Genomic DNA, 6,976 nt, shown 5'->3' on the forward strand with positions numbered 1-6,976 from the left:
AAAAAAAAAAAAAAAAAAAAAAGTTCTTATAAGTATCCTGATGGGAGTAGGGGTTTTATTTTCTGATGATGTCATTAATTTCTAGTTTAAATGCATTGTGGCATGTGTATTTTCTGTTTTATTGTTAGATTTTGGAACTTAAAAAATATTTTTAGACCTAACATTTGTTCAGTTTTTGAGAATCGGCAAGGATGTGTGAAAAGAAGGAATATTATCTATTTTCAGATATGTTGTTTGATATATATTAATTAGATTTTCTTTATTATGTTTTTAATGTCTTTTATATTCTTAATTATTTTTCGTGATCTATCATGACAACAAAATGTAAAAATGAATAGAATCTTCAGCTTCTAACATGTTTCTGTTTCTCTTGAAGGTTTTATTTTATTAACGTTGATAGTGTATTTTTTGATGCATAGATATTTGCACTGGTTAAATCATCATGGTGAATTACACTTTTCTACATTGTAAAGGAGCCTTCTTTTTTTAATTTAATACTTTTGCTGTGAATTAAAGTTGGTTGTTCAATCAATTGATATCTTTTTTGATTTTTTTTCTTAACTTGGTATACCATTGCTTATTTTATTTTTTAGCATTTTTTAATTATTTTGATTTGAGGTGACTCTTAAATATAAAATAAGAGTTGCATTTGGGTTTAAGATCCAATCTGAACGTCTTTTTGTTTTAAATAGGTGAGTTTAGCATGTTTACTTAAGTTGCTAACAATTAACATATTTGGACCTAGTTCTGACATGTTATGTTAAAACAATTTCACTGTGTAATCTGCTTATTTTTCTTTATTCACTGGATTTTTTCTTAAGAATTAAAAAAGTGTGTAATTTAAAAAAAAATACTAATCAGGGAAAAACTATCAAATGATCTCAGTTAGATGTCAAAATATCTGTGAAAATTTTTTTTCTCCTGTTTCATGTTCACTATTACCAGATTCTTCATACGACAAAATAATTCTAGCTCAATACACAGTTATAGTCACAGACAAAATACATTATTAGAATTCATAATTTCCTCGAATCCCTTTAGTTTTAAGTATTCTTGTGAGTTGGCCATAAAATAAGATATAAAATGTAAAAGCTATAAAATCGTATAAATTGAAAACTAAAATTTTTGCCCCACTGCAATTTCCCCAGCAGACTCTAGGGAGTTCGCCTCCCTAGAGACAATCCCTTAGCCTAACCCAAGTATAAACAGGCCAGAGATATTCCATTATCTCAATATGTGTATTCTTTCCCCCAAGAAATAACATACTATACCCGTTGTTTCAAATCCTCTACTATTTCATTTAATGATACCTTTTTAAGTTCTCTCCATACTAATAGATATAGAATAGTCTCTTTCTTGTGTGAATGACCTATAACTTTCTTGACTAGTCCTCCACTGATGTATATTTCCAATCTTATGCAATTCAGAACACAATGGCTGCATACACACAGACACAAAATGACATGAATGTGTATGAATGAGTATGAGATGGCATGAATGAGTACGTTTGCAAGATAAATTTGAGAATTGTCTAAAGAGTATACATCATTTTGTTCTTGATAGGTATTGCTGACTTACCTGAATTTAGACTCTAACAATTAAACTCCCATCAGCAGTGTACGAACACCTAATTCTCTACACCATTTTTTAACTTTGCTAATCCGATGAGTAAACTATTTAATGTTAATTTATGTTTATTTTATTACAAATGAGGTTGAATATATTTTCATATATTTCAAAGTCCATTGAATTTCCTTTCCTATGAACTGTCTATTCATATCACATGTGCGTTTTTGCATTGAGTTGAACTTTTCTTTTTTTTTTTCAAGAATTGCTTAAATTCTGATACCGATTTAAGCATGTGAACATATGAGACTTTTAAACATACAATTAAAGCTATTCATCATAATTTGCTATACTACCAACATTACTTTGGAGCGTAAGTCAAATGGTTTAAAGTAATCCTGTAACATACCTAAAGAACATCTTCCTATAGTATTCATGCAAATTACTTCTACACGTAAAGGTCTTTTCACTTTACTTTCTACATTACCCAGCTCTGAAGTCACTACTCGGGCTTATCATGATACACAGACAAGGAGGGGGGCAAATGACCAGGACTCGTCAAGATATATATGGATATATACATATATATATGAATAGCACAGCAGAAGGAAACACAATTCTGGAAGTGCAAGCCTTCAAGAAGCAGTATATTATGATAAAACCCTCCCACAGAAAGGTATCATTTTTATCACTGATACCACAGGATAAATTATATATTACGCCATCTTCAAGTAACAGTTGAGGCACTAGAATGAATGCAAAGGCATTACAATGAATCCCACTTAATACAAAGAACTATACAGACCAATACTTCTCTACAATTTTTTTTTTCCTCATTGCCAGTTAAATACAGAGTTTTACTTTCATAGCTTAACAATGAAGGGTCCTACACTGAAGCCAATACATACACCTAGCATTTCAGTCTACGCTTGTCCACGTACATAGCTGAAGTCAATTACAAGGCTTGGCCTAGAAATGCTAGGGGAACTTCTTTGTAGTTTTTACAGATAATAAACTTCATCTTGCACACTGAAGTCATCATACATACAGGGCAAAGTCAGAGCTTTTATATTTGCATTTATTCTTCATTGAACTTTTTAAAACACTACTACAGTTGAATATTAAAAACAAGAGCAAGTAGTGAGCATACTACATTTACAGTCCTTCACTTATTCACTACTACACAATAAATGCCAGGAGTGAGCGTTATTCACTGGCCCACGAAGAGGTCTGACACTGAACACCACCTCTGGGATGATGTTCATCATCCTCATATGCTTCTCCATTGTAACGGCGCCATCTTTCCTGATTTGGATCAAAGTCCACCAGTTCTACTTCATCCATCTCATCAGTCTCTTCCACTTCCTTCCTCTCGGGTAGGAGTTTTTCCAGAAAAAGTTTATCAGGAGACAGAAAGCCATTCTCAGGAAAGTTCTCCTTAAATTCAATGATTAGGCGACCCTTTTCATGTGGTCTACGATAAATTGACATGCCTTAATTTAGTACACACTTGATATCTCCATGCTTGACAATCTGACCTGGATGAGAGGTGATGACTGTGGTTCGGTTGTCAAGAGGGGATACTGGCTTCTGGAAGTCACACAATGCTTCAACCAGCTGCATGTCCATACACATGAAAAGGTCTTCTCCTCGTCGAGTAAAAACAGCATGGTCCTTCTGATCTAACATAATGATAATACCGCCTGGCTCCAGTCCTGGTTCTTGGTCTCCTTCACCATAGAAAGTTATCTTCTGGCCATCTTTCATGCCTTTGTCAATATGAACCTCTAGAATCTTCTTCTCTTGAACTATCTTCCTTCCGTTGCAGCTTTTACATCTATCTTTAGCACTGCTCCACTCCCCATGGTCCTGGCACTCCATGCACACAGACTGAATTTGCTGAACCATTCCAAGTCCTATCTGATGAATTCTTACTTCCATTCCAGTACCTCGGCAATTGGGACAGCCCTCTACTGCTCCTTTCTTACCTTCTCTACCTTCACATTTGTCACAAATCACATTCTTTTGCAGAGCCAGTTTTCTTGTTACACCATTATATAAGTCTTCTAGGGTTACCGAGAGGTGATGTACAACATTTTTGCCTCTCCTTTCTCTCTGCATCCTTCTTCCTCCTCCAAAAAACATACCAAAGATGTCCATGGGGGAGCCAAAACCGCCACCTGCTCCACCCTCTTTAATTGCCAATTCTCCTGCTTTGTCATATAATTCCCTTTTCTTTGCATCAGAGAGAACTTCATAAGCTTGAGAAATCTGTTTGAACTTCTCTCCTTCATTTGGATTCTTATCAGGATGGTACTTCAAGACCAGTTTTCTATAAGCCTTTTTCAATTCTTTCTGAGTAGCATTGGGTTTGACCCCCAAAACATCGTAGTAAGTCATAGTAACTTATTGATTTCACCATCTTCTACTGCCGGTGCTGGCTGAGGCTGCTGTGTGAGGGAGTGGAAAGGAGCAAGGAGCTGTGCGCAGCTCAGGCAGTTACCGCTCCTCCACCTCTCACTGAGCATTCTGGAAAGTTCCCGAACTTTTCTTACTGACATGCAATAGCTTTTTATATTATCTTGTTTGTGATATAACTTGCATTAACACTTTCTTTTTTCTTGTTTTTGAAATGGTGTCTCACTCTGTTGCCCAGGATGTAGTGCAGTGGCATGATCTCAGTTCACTGCAGCCTCTGCCTCTGCCTCCCAGGTTCAAGTGATTCTCCTGCCTCAGCCTTCCAAATAGCTGGGACTACAGGCGTGCGCCACCACACTCAGCAAATTTTTTGTATTTTTAGTAGGGAGGGGGTTTTGCTATGTTGGCCAGGCTGGTCTCAAACTACGGACCTCAAGCGACCTGCCTGCTTCAGCCTCCCAAAGTGCTGGGATTACTACTCACAGCCACCACGCACGGCCAATACTTCCTATTTGTGTTTGTCTTTTTCTTTTGCTAACTTAGAGCAAATTGGAAACATCTAGAACTTCGTTACTTCTTCAGACTCCACAATAGTTCTTCTACCTCTCTACAACGTTATCTACAATATAAAAGTATCCTCCCCAAGTTGGAGAGAAAGTGTCAAGAAACCTAGTATGTTCCACTAAATGTCTAAAATGCCAAACCGCATAGGGCTTTCCTTCTCCTGTGTTTAATCTCCATGCCATCCCCACCACCAAATAATTATCCTTCCATGATGTCTAAATTAGACTCCAAAGAGGATATTTTCCATGCCTTCACTTTAATTAATTAATTAATTTATTTATTTTTGAGACAGAGTTGAGCTCTGTCACCCAGGCTGGAGTGGAGTGGCACGATCTTGGCTCACTGCAACCTCTTCCTTCTGGGTTCAAGCAATTCTCCTGCCTCAGCCTCCTGAGTAGCTGGGATTATAGGTGTCCACCACCACACCCCGCTAATTTTTGTAATTTTATTAGAGACGGGGTTTCACTGCTGGCCAGGCTGGTCTCAAACTCCTGGTCTCATGATCCGTCCGCTTCAGCCTCCCAAAGTGCTGGGATTACAAGCATGAGCCACCACACCCGGCCAATTCTGCTTTTTAACAAGCTTACTTTTTGCCACTATTGACCCTATTTTTAATTTTTTTTTAATTTGTCTGTCCGTGTGATTTCAGTATGGCTCTGTAGTGTCTTTAATGTCTGTGTGACATGTCCCATGCCCAGATGAGCACAGAATCATTTGTCTTTGAGATAACAGGATTATATTAAAATTTTTCTTTTAATCATATGTAGCCAATAAAAACCAGTAAGTAAATGAATACATGTAACTCTTTTGTATAAGCCCCATTGTTTCATAATTTCTAATATCCAATGTTCCTGGTGGTACAGATTTTAATTTTAAGGCAGCCATATATGCTTTTTAAAAAATATATGTTACAGTAAATATCTAGGCATAGCTGACCAACTTGCAAAGCTAATTTGTGTGCTCCACATAAAATCAGATATGAATATATCATTGGTTGTAGAGTTACTCTTTCCTGTTTCCCCTAACAAATTATTTTTTCACATCTTTGGGATAGGAGTCTCTTCCTGTGTTTCACCTTACATTAAAATTAAACAGTTTGTCAGATTAATTAAGTATATGTTTACTGCTGAGCAAACAATAAGTACAAATATATACACACCAGTTTAGCTACTACTCTCCCCCACCCCACCCACTTCCCAAGGCCAAACTTTCAGAACTCTCAATCTTTGGGAACAGCTCTAGACTTCAAAACAATTGTGGTTACAAAAGGAGGGCTGGAAACCTTACCTTATTGGGAAGAATGAAGCATCCCCATGAATCCAAGTAATAAACTAACAACATAGAAGAGAGAACCCATAAAAAATAGTACCCAGTACACTATGATTATTTGGTTTCCCGCTTGAAAGCAAAAGTATTCTCTGACGGGTTGGAAATGTATACATAAACTAGCTTTTTACAGAAAATCTGTAGTAGCAACAGGAGATAGAAGTAAGTAAAAGGGAGGGAAACTGAAAGAAGAGGGAAAAAATTCCATGGAAAGCCTTCAGAGTAGCCATACTGGCTGTTATGAAAATGCCCTCATCAGCTGTCCAGGCAGCATGGCGGTAATTCAAAGTCACGACTAGAAGGGTGATGAGAGGTAGATCAGCTATCAGGGCTGGGGTGGGTAAAAGTCACCTGCACCTCATCACTGTGACCCCTAAAGGCCTAAGACTTTTCCACTGTTAGTGGGCATCAAGTTTGCGTGTTGGTAAATAGGGTGCTGAGGTGGGGGAGACCTGGCAGAAGGCTAATTAGACACTTGGCAATCATCTCTTTTTTTCTTAAGGCATTGATTGATAAAGTCATCTTGCACAAGGTTACCTTTGGGAAAAAAAAAAAAAGAAAGAAAGAGATGACAATAAGTCTGATTCTCGACTTGTATCTTGTATCTACACAAAAGCACCAGTAGATTACAATAACACACAAAAGTGCTACAGTGCAGAATCATCAGGAGAAAAGAAAATTTATATTTGAATTATTTTATACTTTAAGACAGAAAGTATGACTTTGAAGAATTCTATGAGGGCTAAAATGTATATGAAGGTGCTTTTCTTTTGGTATCTGAGGATAACCAGGTTTGATTAATCTAGTAAAGACGAAAGTTCCCTAACCTAGGCAATACCATTCAGGACATAGGCATGGGCAAAGACTTCATGATTAAAACACCAAAAGCAATGGCAACAAAAGCCCAAATTGACAAACGGGATCTAATTAAACTAAAGAGCTTCTGCACAGCAAAATAAACTATCATCAAAGTGAAAGGCAACATACAGGATGAGAGAAAAATTTTGCAATCTATCCATCTGACAAAGGGCTAATATCAAGAATCTACAAAGAACTTAAAAAAATTTACAAGAGTAAAACAAACGACCCCATCAAAAAGTGG

General features: G+C 36.8%; 1 protein-coding gene and 1 pseudogene across 1 annotated transcript in view; both read right to left on the bottom strand.

The window, feature by feature from the left end:
* The window catches only part of IL1RAPL1 (interleukin 1 receptor accessory protein like 1), a 1,416,649-nt gene that overhangs the window by 731,545 nt on the left and 678,128 nt on the right, over nt 1-6,976 (bottom strand). The window lies entirely within an intron of this gene.
* LOC111536592 lies at nt 2,736-3,860 on the bottom strand (annotated as a pseudogene).

Source organism: Piliocolobus tephrosceles, chromosome 12 (genome assembly GCF_002776525.5).
Source record: "Piliocolobus tephrosceles isolate RC106 chromosome 12, ASM277652v3, whole genome shotgun sequence".
Classification (NCBI taxonomy): domain Eukaryota; kingdom Metazoa; phylum Chordata; class Mammalia; order Primates; family Cercopithecidae; genus Piliocolobus; species Piliocolobus tephrosceles.